The sequence below is a fragment of the Vicugna pacos genome, unplaced genomic scaffold, assembly GCF_048564905.1.
Source record: "Vicugna pacos unplaced genomic scaffold, VicPac4 scaffold_19, whole genome shotgun sequence".
In the NCBI taxonomy this organism is placed as follows: Eukaryota; Metazoa; Chordata; class Mammalia; order Artiodactyla; family Camelidae; genus Vicugna; species Vicugna pacos.
This window is the reverse complement of record NW_027328740.1, coordinates 37,384,888-37,399,951: the sequence shown is the minus strand read 5'-3', so window position 1 is coordinate 37,399,951 and position 15,064 is coordinate 37,384,888. Positions and strand designations below refer to the sequence as shown.

Sequence of the window (15,064 nt, the reverse complement as noted above, 5' to 3'; positions counted from 1 at the left end):
CTGTAATCTGGGGTGGTCACCTCAGCTGTTCTCTCTGCGCCTCAGTTACTTCTGCAGAAATGGGTGATAATGCCTGTCCCTGCCCCACAGATTTTCATGAGGAGTCAGTAAGCTTCTCTAAGGTGTGTAGGACAGTGCCTGGCTATGGGTCAGGATCCTGCTCACCTCACAAGAGTCTGTCCCACTTTAAAGATGATAAAGTCAAATCTAAGGGGGTTATGAGACCAGCCTGGGCTAGCCCCCTTCTCATGGTCTGCTGTCCATGTCTCCTGCTTTTACATCATACCTCTGCCCCCATATCCACCCAGCAAAGTAGGTGCTGAGAATCTGAGCAAATCAGAGTATGAATGGAGGCACACCCTCTCCCCATCTTGGGCACCTGGTGTGGTGGGCAGGTTGGGGATATCGGGCTCCTCCAGACTGTCCAGGAGGCCCAGCATGTCGGTCACCTCATTTCCACTCAACACGGAGTAGGTGTGTGGCCAAGGGCCAGAGGGCGCTGGAGTAACCCAGGGTGGGTGGATGCTAGGTAGGTGTGGGAGGCACAGAGTGGCCCCTGGAAGACAGTGTCCAGGCAGCCAAGGTGCAATGAATGAGGGTCACCAAAAGGGGCAGAGGACAGAGTCCAGCCTGGACACCACCCCCTGCTGGACCCTGATCTGGGGTGAGAATTGGGACAAGCCAGGGCCCCTCTGGGACTCTACATCCAGCAAAGAGGTGAGGAAAAGTTAAGGAGACCGTGCTCCCTGTGTGAGGGCGCTGCTTCCAGGATCCTGGAGGTTCCATAGACCCTTGTGAAGTGGCTGCTGTTTGCAGCCCCATGTGGGCAGAAGAACTGAGGCAGGGAGGACAGAGTGACTCAGGACAGAGCTAGGATTCATCCAGGAGTGTGTGCTGAGCCTCTTGCTAAGAGCAGCCTCTGGGCATCATGGACTCAGGAAGTGTCTTGTCGTCCCTCTTAAGGCTCCTGGCATGTTAGGCAGGAAAGGTCCCAGTGCCCATACCTGGGCCTCTCTGGGTGATTCTGACATGCGGGATCATGATGGTCCTGAGAAAGGAGAGAGAATGTGGGCTGGGCGTCAGGTCTGCATCAGACCCTAATGATGCCCCTAATGTTGTGTGACTTGGAAACTCCCTGACCTCTCTGTGCCTGGCTTTCCAGCCCTGACTCAGAGGACTGCTGTGATTGGCACACAGTAGGACCTCAATCAGAGGAAAAAGCCAGCCCTTCCCCAGGAACCTCTCCTCTTACATTCCCAAAGCTAAGCCCATGTTCCACACATCACCAGAGCTGAAACTTGACAAACAGGGCAAGTGAAATCCAGCAACTCCTCCCTCCTGCCTGAGGCCCTTCCCTCCTCAGTGACAGTGGCTCTGAGCAGGTCTCTGCATCCCAGAAGTCTGAACTGAGCCTTGTGACCTGGAGGAGTCCCTGTTCCACACAAACTCCAGGTCCTTCCAACAAGACACAAGATCACCTGGTCAGTGTCTTAGCTACAAGGTCCTCCCTTTGCAAATTGCCCCATCACACCCGGGCTAGATGATGTGAGTTCCAGAGCACATGACCATCCAAATGATGACTTCAGGGAAACATCCCTGCCCACACTGCACTCTTCAGAGCCCACCTTCTAAACTAAGGGGTAGTGACCCACGGTTGTGCACACTTTTATCAGAACACAGCCCTCACCCACCCACCATTGGAAACACGTGAGAAGCAGAGATTCCCAAGTGCCTGGACCCCTGTCATCCAGAAAGCAGAGGGTAGGATAACAGACAGAAGGGGAGAAAGTACTTTCAGACTATATATCTGATAAGGGGTTAACACCCAAAACATATAAAAAACTCTTACAATTCAACAGCAAAAAACAAGCAATCTGATTTAAAAAGTGGGCAGAGGAACTGAATAGACATTTTTCCAAAGAAGGCACACAGATGTCTAACAGGTACATGAAAAGGTGCTCAACATCACTCACCATCAGGGAAATGCAAATCAAAACCACAATGAGATACCCCCTCTCACCTGTCAGGGTGGGTGTCATCAAAATACAAGAGATAACAAGTGATGGTGGTGGTGTGAAGTAAAGGGAAACTTGTGCAATGTTGGTGGGAATGTAAATTGGTGCTATCACTCGGGAAAAGAGTAAGAAGGCTCCCCCAAAATTTAAAATTAGAACTTCCATATGATCCAGCAAGTCCACTGCAGGAAATATATCCAAAGGAAATGAAATCACTATGTCAATGAGACAACTGCACCCTCATGTTCACTGTATCATTATTTACAATAACCAAGATATGTAAACAACCTAAGTGTCCATCAGCAGATGAATGGGTACAGAAAACGTGATGCATATATATGTATATAAAATGGAATCTTATTCAGACATTAAAAAAGTGAAATACTGCCATTTGTGACAACTTGGGTGGACCTTCAGGGTATTATGCTAAGTGAAATAAATAAGACAGAAAGACAAATACCTATGATCTCATTTATATGTGGAATCTACAAAATAAACCGAAACACATAGGAACAGAGATCAGGTTGGTGGTTGCCAGAGGTGAGTCAGGGGGTGATTGAAATTCGGGAAGATAATCAAAATGTACAAACTTCCAGTTAGAAGATAAACAAGTCCTGGGGACATAATGTACTGCAAGGTGACTGTAGTTAACAGCACTGCGTTGTGCATTTGTTAGTTAAGAGAGTACCTCTTAAAATTTCTCATCACAAGGAAAATAGTGTGTCACTATGGGTGATGACAGACGTCAAGTAAAGTTAATGAACTGATCATTTCACAATATGCACATGTAAGAAGTCATTATGCTGCACACCTAAAGCCAACAAAGTTATGTGAAAATTGTATCTCAGGAATACTTATGTCAGGAAGCGGGGGTGCGAGCCTGGACTACCTACTGCAGGAGCTGCCTTTGCCCTCCAACAGCAGAGGGTGGTAGTTGTGACACAGACTGTAGGTCCCTCAAAGCCTAGAATGTTTACTGTCTGGACCTTCACAGGGAACGAGTGCAGACCCTGCCCTGGAAGACAGTGGTCATGGCAGCAACAAAGGCCTGCCTGTATGCAGGCTCAGCCCAGACAGCTCCTGTGCTCTGCTGTCACCGCATTTACTTCCCTCCACACCCTCAGAGGGAGAGGCTTCAAAGTTCTCATTTTACACGTGAGAAAACTGAGGCTGATTTGCTCTGAATTATTGACAAAGTGGTGGGGGAAGCTTTGAATTCCAGTGTTCTGATTTCAAAGCCACATCTCAGTCCTGATTTTTAGAAGTTGGAGGTCCAGGCACTGGGGACCCTCCACCTTCCTCACTTGTAGTCGTACTCCAGGGCTGCCACTCCCAAGGCGTCTGGGTGAACACATTTAATCCGCTTACTCTGCACCAGCTGAGCCCTTGGCTGCCAGTCTGTGGTCACTGCCTGAAACCAGCTGAGGTTTTACAAGTGAACCATCACCCCCTGCCAGCCCACCTGCCCTGCCATGTGGAGAAGACCCCTCCTAGCCTGGACATTCTAAACCCTTAGCTCGCACATTTGCACAACTGCATCAAAAGGACCCTACTCCCTGTGTGGAGATATCGACAAGGGGAAGGGAGGGGAGTTTGGGGTGGCCGCTTACTGTGAAGGTGACACATGACAGGGACATGTTCATGTCCATAATGGCACTCAATTTGAAGCTTAGAACATGGTCACAGCGAGGGGTAAAAGCTGAGAGGCTACAAGGCTGCCTAGAAAGGGGCTTGACTATTGAATTGTAAATGTGTAATTTAATTTAAAAATTAGCCCCCTGGGTGATAAGAATTTGCCCCTAAGGCCAGAATTGGCCACCTGACCCCTGGGAACCCCTCAATTCCAGGATGTAATCATCTGAGCATGGAGGGGGCTTAAATTGGAGTGCTGTCCTCTCAGTCATGGTGCACCTGCCCACGTGTGCACCCATGATCTGCAGTGCTCACACATCAAGGAGGTCCAGGTCATAAGGAAGGGATGACAGACTGTGAGGTCACACGTGTGCCCCTGCAGGGGTGAATGTTGTATAGAGAAGAGCCCCCCACTCTCACCTCCAGGAGGGGTGATGGAGGGAACAGGACTCCTGAGCCCCGAGGCTTAGCAAGCATCCTGGCTGAGGGTGGGGAGGCTGTCCACTCCGAAGTCATAGGTCAGATGGTAGATTGGGGTCCCACCCCCACATCTCACCAGTGAGAACGTCTAGTCTGTTTTCTCTGTAAACTGGAACCCAGTCACCCTCACCCTCAGAACTGGGGGCAGCCTGTGTAAATTACTACACAAAGCCCTGGGCTGTTTCAGGTGCCCGGGGGTGTCCAGCCCCCCCTAGGCCTGGCAGGTGGGAGAGGAGAGTTGTGGGTTAGCAGGTGTGACAGCAGAGCTGAGACTTGGCTGAGTGCATGCACTCTAATATCCAGGAACTGGGAGCTACCAGTAGCAAATCTGTTCACTGAGGCCATGTGTACTCTCCCCTGTCATTTACAATCCCCTGTTTGAACAGAGGCCTCTGGAGTCTATTTGCCATTGTTGCCACATTGTTACCTCACTGTTGCAGTTCCAGGGTCTCCATTTAGCCAGCTTGAAGGAATAGTCAAACTTTTTCTTAAAACCAGTGACAGAAAACCAAAGTGGCTTTAAGAAGCAAACAGGGCAGGAGAGAATGACTTACCTAACTGAGACGTCCACAGGGAGATAGCTTCAGGCAGGTCTGTACCTGGTGCTCAGTGACATCAACAAAAGTCATCCTTCCCCACCTCTGGGCTCTGCCACTGGTGTCATCTTCACATGGCTCTGCCTTTATAAAGCAAGATAGTCACCAACTGCCACAGGCTGACATCACCACCCCTCAACTCCCAACTGAAATAGAACTTCTCTGCTCCCAGGATTCCAGCAACTAGGCCTGACCTCCGTGGAGCCTGATTGGGCTGGTGCCCAGCCTTGAGCCAATCACAGTGTCCAGGGAGGATGGAAAATGCTGATCGGCCAGATCAAGGCCATGTGACCATCCTCTTCAGGAAACCTGTGAGCTGTTCACCTGTTTCCAGCTTGGGAGAGTGTGATGTCTCCCAGAGGATTCTGCTTCTAGCACAACCTGCTGGTGGCACAATGAGCTGGAATGAGCCTGTCTGCTTGGTGACAAGTGACAGGTCACTTAGTGGTTCCTTGCTCCGGGGAGGGAGGCATGTCCACACAGTATTGGGGCTTCAGAGCCAGAATGTAGTAGAAAAGCCTCCTGGTCTCCCAAAAGGTGGGAAAGTGAGCAGTGACACTGGAAAGGCACTCCTCTCTGTGGCCCTTGGCTTTCTCCTTGTTACAGTGGAGAGTGCAGTGCTGCCCCTGACAGCCCACTTTCCTGCTTGGAGGCCTTTGCAACAGGTGGAGAGTGCTTGGAAAAGCCCATTTATTCTGAGGAACTGTTATTGCTCCTGGTGGGATTATTATTTTCATGTCACTTGTGAGGTGGGCCCTGAGGGTTCCCTGATCTGGGGGCACAGACACCCACAGAAACTTGGCCCAGTATTGCTGTTCATTCAACAATGTCTTACCAAGCACCTACTGTGTGCCAGATTCCCAGGGTAGAGCAGTGATGTTGACAGCACAGGTCCCTGCCTCACCTCATCTCTGCATCCCAGGTGGGGTCACCAGAGTGGGAGTTCAGGAAGCAGAGGATGTGGCCGAAGCCTTGTGGGAACCCCTGGGTTTTTCTCTGTGCTGAGGACCCAAGCAGCACACCGATTGTGGGACTCAGTACCCGCAGGACCCAGCATTGATGGGTAAAGGAGAGGGGCATTTCTACAAGCCCATCCTCACTAACCCCAGGCTCTGGAGGGCAGCTCCAGTCTGCTCAAACCCAGGGGGCATCTTCCTCCATCCTGATCACCCTCTGGTATTACTCCCCGCTCAGATGCAATTTTCCCTGTGGTAGCTACACTCAGAATATGTGTTTGTTTCTCTCCCATGTGGTTAAGTGGACTTCAGATGCATGATAGTGATGGAGTGGCTAAGCCTCTGGGCAGATTGCTGGGTGACCCGTGGAACTTGCTGCACATGGTGAGCTCCCTTCTGTCAACCAATGGGCCAGGCCCCACCACTGTTCTGTCTGTTCTACCTCACTTAATCTGCACAGACACTCTGTGCGGGACATCCTGTTATCCCCCATCTCTGCTAACCGTGGGTGGACAAAGCTTGGGTTTGAGAAAGTTGCCCAGGTCACATGGTTGACAAGTGCGGAGCTGGGGATTTGCACCCTGGTCCCAGGAGTCTGGATCATGGAAAGGGCTGGGTGGGGGCAGCTTATTGCAAAGGGAAGTCCTGCCCAAGCCCCTCCCATGAGAGCCCACCCAACAGCACATCACGGAGAGTCAGCATTTCCTGGACCAGATGGACAGAACCTCAAAACTTCTTTGCAGATAGTTTCCATGTTCTTTTGCAAGCACAGAAAGGCCGCAGACCAGGGAAGGATAAGGCCAAGAGTGTTTTCACTGGGGAGAGTGAAGGACAAGTGTGAAGACACACAGCACTCCCAGCAGCCCTCTCGGCAGAGCCTGCCACTGGGTGAGCAGCTACCGTGACTACCTACCATAACCCTGTGAGGTTCATGCCTGTACAACTCTGCCTATGAGAAGAGCAAAGTGAAGCTCAGAGAGGTGTGGGGACATTCCAAAAAGAAACAGATAAGGTGGGATCATCACCACCATGCTGTGCAGGTGTCACACTGTCACACTGCTCATGCATGGCCTGCTGGGAATAGTGAAGGCCTGATAGAAGCACAGGAACACTGTGGTGAAGGTGACGTTTCTACCTGGGACAGCTGGTACCGGGGACTCTAGCTGGTTCTTCATTGTGCCTGCTTTGAGTGTCAGCGTGTTGCAGCCTCATGTAGGGGAAGGGCTGTCTCCTTTCCACACCGGTGCAAAAGGAAGAGCATGTACACACTGGCATCACCATAGACCACCGGCAGGATCAGGATCTGGAGCTCAGAGCAGAAACTGCCAACACCTCAGGAACTGGTGCAAGAGGAGGACTTGAGTGCCCCCTGAAATATTTCTAGTTTTAAAAACATACTTCATTAGGGGGAAGTGATAAACAGTTGATCCCTTCAAAATATTCTGTTATCCAAGGAACAATAGCACCTCAGCATTGTAAGAGGTTTAACTCAGTCATCAATAACCATCACTATAGGTATGAGAAAACAGAGTGTTAGGAGTTACAAAAGGGTCTCAAGATCATGCAGGTCAGAACTGAGAACCATCCAAAGCATGTGCTGCATGATAGCCTCTCTAAGCTACCTGAGGCTTGGTCTGCTCCTGACACAGGGCAGATGGTTCTGAGAAAACCACACTCCTCAGGGGACCCCAGGGAGTTGACAGAGTTGAGTTTGGGTTCCTGGTCATCTTCTAAGTCTGGAATTTTGAGATTCTTCTGCACCTGTCCTTCCTCCAGAACAGAATCTGATTCAGGCGGGATTCCAAGGACTGAGGCATGTGCCAGGCAAGAGAGCAGGCATGGCTGGATGAGAGCATCACCAGTGCCATTAAAAAAGAGGCCAGGGCACTGAGATTTCCATTGATTTAGCATCATGGCTGGGAGGGGTCATGTGTTCTACAGTGAGTTCCGAGTATCCTGCACCGCCCTCGTGGACCTGCAGGGGGCGAACGAAGCCAGCGTGTCTTAGGTGGCGGTGCGCATGCGCAGTCCGCGTCAGCAGCCAGCGTCTACCCTGGGGGCGGAGCTTGCTTTCCTCAGGGCTGAGAGGGCGGCGCCAAGGAGGCTCCGGGACAGCGCTGCCTGCGTGTCTGCGGGAGGATGCTCCCCGCTCTCTGTCTGAAGTTACGCCGGTTTCCCACGGCCTGAGCCCGCTTCCTGCCGGGGTGTGTGTGGACCTGACCGAGCTGGGGCCCCGGCCAGCAGGGCAGGAGGGGACGGGTGCGCTGGCGGGCCCGCTTCGACTATTCTCCTTGCCCGCCGGGAGCGGGTGAGTGTCCGTGTCCATCGGGGCCGCGGGGGTGTCCGCGCCCCTGGTCCTCACCGCCCGGGTCCCCCCTTTCTCCGTGTGAACGGAGGTGTGTACACCAAAGGTCAGGAGCGGGGACGCGGGTGTAATGGGAAAGGGGCTGAGAAAGTACTGAGAGTTAAAGAGAAGTGTGTAAAATTACATTATGTTAATTTTTATATTTTAAGTGTGTCAAAGTCAGAGTTTATCATGCTTTTACTTTCTTGTCTTTAAAGGAATGCAATCATTTAGTTTATACTTAAAATATGCTTCTCAGCTTATCTCATTTTCAAGTCAAAATACTGCCACGGTTGACATTTTCTCATAATACACTGACAATCTTAAACATGTGTGAATATAAACTCATTGAAAAAATCTTGCAGTATTCCATGGTGAGTTGTCTTCTTAAAAATAATATCCAGGCCATTGCTAAATTATTACAAAAATATAAATTTTTTGAAGCACTTTAAAAGTTCCACACTCAGTGGTATTTTTTAAACACCAACCACTGCATAGTGCTTAAGATCATTTAAGATGAAATATATTCAGACCTAAAACTTTAGAATAATCAAAAGGCAGGGTAATGGCTGCTTTTTCATTGCAAATACATTTTTTTCTTCATAAGTGCAAAATACGAAGGTATTCAGCTAAATTTTGTATATCTTAATTCAAAAGGTGAAATTAGAATATAATCTCCTTATTTTTTATTTTAAGGCTATTTCCCATAAAAATTGGTATTTTTATCTGTAGGACCTTAATTGTCTATTCATTTGTTTTTTTCTTTTCGTTTATTTTCTTTAACAGAGAGTGCATTCTTGTGTCTTGTTAGAGTTTTTAATTCTCCTAACTTATTCCAAGACTTTCTGACACTGATAGTAAATAATGGGAAAGGCCTTATAGTAACTGCATCTTTTCATGTAGTCAGGATTTTTTTTTTTTGGATAACTTTTTCTACAATTTCCACTTGGTTCACAATATTATCCCATTATGACAACTCAATAAAAAATTGTAATCTGTTTACACCAAGACACTTATGTCAGCACAGTGCTTTTGCTGATATGATTTTACATTAGATTATAATATAATATTTGATTTGATTTACATATAGACTAATACCTATTTTCTATATTTACACACATATATGAATATCTGCTAAATGTCATTAATTTGCATGGGGTGGTAGCTGATAACATGTGATCTTTCTGACCATTGGCTATTCTTATGTGTGTCTAACGTACTTCTTAGAACAGATACTAGAACATCACACCTCTCATTATACAGTATTTTAAAGGTTATATTTTATTTTATTTATTTTTAAACATTTTTTATTGAGTAATAGTCATTTTACAATGTTATGACAAATTCCAGTGTAGAGCACAATTTTTCAGTTATACATGAACGTACATATATTCATTGTCACTTTTTTTTTTTGCTGTGAGTTACCACAAGATCTTGCATATATTTAAGATTCCACACATGAGTGATCTCACATGGTATTTCTCTTTCTCTTTCTGTACTGCTCCACCATGAATAACATTCTTCAGGAGCATCCATATCTCTGCAAATGGCGTTATGTAGTCAGTTTTTGTGGCTGAATAGTATCCCATCATATAAATATCCCACATCTTTATCCAGTCATCTTTTGATGGACATTTTAGGCTGTTTCCATGTCTTAGCTGTTGTAAATAGTGTAGAAAAATCAGCTGAAAACCTTATGGGGGTTCCCTTGTACCTCACTCTTTGTTTTTCTCTTGCTACCTTTAGGATCATTTCTTTATCCTTGAATCTGGCTATCTTGATTAGGATATGCCTTGGTGTGGGTCTGTTTCGGTTCTTCCTGCTTGGGACCCTCTGAGCCTCCTGTGCTTGGATATGATTCCTTCTTTAGGTTTGGGAAATTTTCAGTCATGAGTCCTTCCCATACCTTTTCAATCCGCTTTGTTCTTTTTCCCCTTCTGGAACTCCTATTATGCATACATTGGCACAGTTTATATTACCCCATAGGTCCCGTATATTGTTTTGTTTTTCATTTGTTTTTCTCTCAGCTGTTCTGATTGGGTGCTTTCTGTTGTCCTGTCTTCTAGGTCACTTATTTATTCTTCTGTATTTTCTTGTCTGCTTTGCACAGCCTTTAGGTCAGCTCTCATCTCAGCCAATGAGTTTACTAATCCTACCTAGTTCTTCTTTATAGTTTCTATTTCATTTTTGATACATTTTATATACCTAAACACTATTTCTTTTAGTTCCTTCAGTACTTTGATCACTCTTTTTTGAAATCTTGATTTAATAGACCATCAATGTCTATTTCTTTGTTCATGCTTTCAGGGGATTTCTCTTGATCTTTTCATTGGGAGTGGTTTCTCTCCTTCTTCACATTGCTCATATCTCTCTGGCACCGTGGCTTAAGGAGTAGCAGTTACCTACTTATCCTGGAGATGGTGTGCCCTTAATGATTTTATCGAGAGGTCTTTGTGTCTTTGCCCTGCTTCATGAACTCAGCTTGCTGTTTCATAGGCCTTCTGTTGGCACCCTCATCTGTGCTGCTCTCAGTGGCTGTTGGCCAGCAGATTGTGCCCCCTCCTAACACTAGGTCAGGAGCTGAACTCTTATCCAGTGGGTGGGCAGGTCACTCCCCCTCCTGATGCCACAGTCAGATGCTGTGCTTAGGGGGAAGCAGGTGGGCAGATCACACCCTGTCCCAGCACTGTGGTCAGGTGCTGTGTTCCTGCCAGGAAGGTGGGTGGCTGCCCACCTGCCCTCTCCTGGTGCTGGTCGCTCCGCTGCTCTGTGCAGCTGCCTGCTCTGCCTCGGGTAGGCGGTCTGTAGGTGGGCTCAGGGAAGACCACGGAACAGCCCCACCTACGCTCTGTGCCAAATCTGAGCTCCTTGTTTCCCTTGGCGGCACAAGTTCTCTGAGGTGTCAGGGTAGAAAAATCCTCTCTGCCTCAGGCTATAAACAAGTCTCAGTCCTGCCTAAAAGGTTGTGGGGCCCCCACGTGCAGATTCAGGTCTCAGCCCTGCCCCCGCCCTGGCAATATGCACAGGAGGAGATGGTAGCTGTGGCTGAGCCCTGCCTCTCTTCTTGCGAGATGTGCCAGTAATGGCACAGGTCTGAGGAGACAAAGGCTTCAGCACCCCTCCCCCTAGGGCACATGCCTGCTTATAGTTTTGTTTACCTTCTGAGTTAAAATTTACCTGACAATGAAATGTATAAATTAGGCTTTTGAGGTTCATCCTTGTATCAGTAGTTGATTCTTTTTTATTGTTGAATTTATTCCATTGTTTGAATATACTATCATTTGTTTTATCCATTCTCCTACTGATAAATACTTAGGCTTTGGATATCTTTTTTTGCAAGCAAACATTTTTTTTAAAAAATGCAAATATAATATACATGCTTACATGTGAACATATCTTAAGTATACAGCTCAGTGATTTTTCACAAAGTAAACACATCTATGTAACCTTCATCCAGTCAAGAAACAGAACATTGCTGTTCCACTTTGGGTTTCTTCCCAGATACTATGGCACCCCTTTGATGGATTCACCATCCTAAATTCAGCCACCATGGATTGGTTTTTTTGCTTTTGAAATTTTTAGTCCCGTACATTCCACTCAACATTATGTAAGATTCATCCACTAGTGTTTTCTGTAAACTAGTATATTTATTTTTATTGCTTTAAAGTATACAACTTGTATGCATGTGCCACCACTTATGGTTATGTATTTATTGTTGACAGGTGTTTGGGTCATTTTCTATTTGGGGCTATAACAAATAGTGATTATGAGAATTTTCTGGATGTCCTTTTGTGCTCTGATGTAGAAGCTTCTGAAGGGTACACAGGGAGTGTGTGTTTGTATGTATGTATATGTGTGTGTGTGTACATATATACACACACACACATATACATGTATAACTTTCATTCAAAAAGCCTACTTTCAAATTATTTGTAAGAATTTATATTCCCACTGGCCATGTGTAAGAGTCCCCATTGCATGTTACCCTCACCAATGCTTCATATCACTTAACAACTAACTATTCTAGTGGATGTCTAATGGTGTTCCAAGTGTGGTTTTAGTACGTATTTTTATTATTACTAAAGAGCTCAGCCACTTTTCATAGCTTATTTGGATTTTTCTTTTTGTGTGTGAAGCACCTGTTCAATTTTTTTGCACATTTTAATATTGAGGTTTTGCCTTTTTCTCCACTGGTTTTTGTTCTCTATATGCCCTAGATACAAGTCTTTTGGTGGATATAGATATAGCAAATATATTTTCGCACCATGTGGCTTTTCACTTTCTTAATGGTATCTCTTGATAAAAATAATTTTTAATTTTACTGAAGTCCAACTTAAAACTCTTCTTTTATGTTTAGTGCTGTGTCCTGTTTAAGAACTCTTTGCCGCTTCAAAGTCATTAAAATATCTCCTACACTATTTTCTAGATGCTTTATTTTGGTGGAGGATTAGGTTATTTATTTTAATGGAGGTACTGGGAGTTGAACCCAAGACCTTATGCATCCTAAGCACACATTCCAACTGAGCTTTACCCTCCCCCAGATGCTTTGCTTTTTGTTTCAAATTTATTAGATTTATAATCTATCTAAAATTACTGTTCATGTATGGTACAGGGTTTAATTCAATACTGTTCCATTGGTCTATATGTCTAACTTTAGGTAGTTATCACATAGACTTAATATTGTTTTATAATAAGTTCTTTAACATTGTTCTTTAATATCATCTTGGCTATTGTTGGCTCTTCAAGCTTCTCTATGTATTTAGAATCAGCTTGTCAAGTTCTACAAAGAAACAGTAACAACAATTAAGTTTTGGGGATTTTGATGTGCACATATAAATCTTTGAATCAGTTGAAGGGGAACTGACATCTTTAAAATGTTGAACCCTCCAATCCATAAATTTGGATTACCTCCCCTATACTTATTTTTATCACTGCTGTTACAAATTATCACAAATTTTGCAGCTTAAAGCAACACAAACTTATTATTTTATGATTCTGTAGGTCAAGTCAGGAACAGGTATCACTTGGCTAAAAATCAAGATGTCAGCAGGTCTGTATGCCCTTCTGTAAGTCAAAGGAAGAATATATTTCCTTGTCTTTTCCGGCTTCTAGTGTTCACCCACATTTCTTTACCCATGACCCTTCCTCTATCTTCAAAGCTAACAGCTTTACAGCTTTCTAATCCTTCTTCCAAAGTCATATCTTTCTGACCACATCTGGGAAAGATTTTCAATTTTTAAGGACTCCTGTTGTTAGACTAGGCCCATGTAGATAATCCAGGCTAATCTCCCTGTCTCAGAGTCCTTAACCTGATACATCTGCAAAATACCCTTTGCCATGTAAAATAACATATTCACAGATTTCAGGATTAGAACATGGATATAGGTAGCGGTCAGTGTGGTGCACTATTCTGTTTATCAAACTGTTTAACATTTGATACTTTCTAACAAACGTATAAGATAGAAGATCCTGGTCATGTTTAGAATGCTTCCTCTGCAAAATATTGGGCACTGAGTTTATTTGAAAGGACTGAAAATAATATTACCACAGGAATGGTTTCCTAATTCTACTGACATTTACTTACTTTATACTTAAATACCCAAAATGGTCAGCCAGGAGTGGGATCTTGGCAAATAAAATAAAAGTATAATTCAAGCTTTTATCACTGAATTTATTAGCTAATTCTATTTTAGAAAAAGACAGAAAATAAAACAATTTAGAGTAAGCCTGCTTGCTTATATATTAAGTGAAAATAAAGTTTTAAAAGCATGTCTGAATATGGGATAAAGTGAGCATCATAAAATGTAATGTTAATATTTAGTACCTGGAAATCTCAAACTCCCAATTTATAAACAAGTTCATACTGTATAGCACAGGGAACTATATCCAATAATGTTTTGTAGTAACTTATGGTGAAAAAGAGTATGAAAATGAATATATGTATGTTCATGTATGACTGAAGCATTGTGCTGCACACCAGAAATTGACACAAAATTGAAAACTGACTACATATATATATATATATATATATATATATATATATATATATATATATTTGAAAGGACTGAAAGGACTATATATGCCAAGAAAAAAATTAGATTGCTAACCAATAAAAAATCTGTCAGTAATATAATGCTAGAAACCCTGAGACACAATGAAAATTTCAGGCATACATCTGTTTATAGAGTCATAGAAAAAATAGTGCCTATGCAAGTCCCTGATAAGCATGAGAAAATAGGAAAGGCAATATAAAAGTTCAAAATGCTTTGCTATGTAAGAGCTGCAACATGACTCAGACACAAACTTCAGTGGTCAAAATATCTATATAATTAATGATAACTTTAAGTAATTGAGGGCATCATTTTAAATGAGATAAAAATAGCTGCTCAATTTTCATATTACTAACCAAGTCATTTCTGTTTATAGTAGGTTTATATTATTTTTATATGTATTTATATTTTATAAAGACATATCAACTTAGATCCTGGCAGATAACTGACAGTGGAGCAACTGATTGATTTAAATGGGCATCACAGGCTTATCAGATTTCATATGCTTTAAATGTACATTAGATATTAGCTGTCAGGAAGAGTTCAATTTTCATTTATTCTAACATAGCTGTGCCACAGGCAGGTTACTCTGTATTCACAATGGAGGATCATGATAGATATGAAGATATCAAGCCTTATTGATCTTCATAGGGGTGCTTTTATAAGAAAAGGAGAATAAAATAAAAAAAATCTAAAATACTACTTTTTTTTATAGTGTTCTAACAGTTATATCTTTTATTTTTTAACTGAGTTATAGTCCATTTACAATGTTGTGTCAATTTCTGGTGTACAGCACAATTTTTCAGTCCTTTATGAATATACGTATATTTGTTTTCATATTTTTTCACCATGAGCTACTACAAATTCTTGAATATATTTCCCTGTGCTATACAGTATAAGCTTGTTTATCTATTCTATATATACCTGTTAGTATTTACAAATCTTGAACTTCCAGTCTGTCCCTACTCACACCCTTCCCCCCTGTAAAATA

The 15,064-nt window shown here is 44.0% G+C and overlaps 1 long non-coding RNA gene across 2 annotated transcripts in view; it reads right to left on the bottom strand.

Annotated features, from left to right (window-relative positions):
• Window positions 1-15,064, bottom strand: part of LOC140693382 (uncharacterized) — a 61,677-nt gene that overhangs the window by 31,772 nt on the left and 14,841 nt on the right. Inside the window, exon 13 of one of the 2 annotated variants that reach the window (XR_012069117.1) lies at window positions 4,682-4,807. This is a non-coding gene — a long non-coding RNA (uncharacterized lncRNA). Of the gene's footprint in view, window positions 1-4,681; window positions 4,808-12,559; window positions 12,804-15,064 lie in introns of those variants that run through there. The other variant, XR_012069118.1, reaches the window with a different exon arrangement.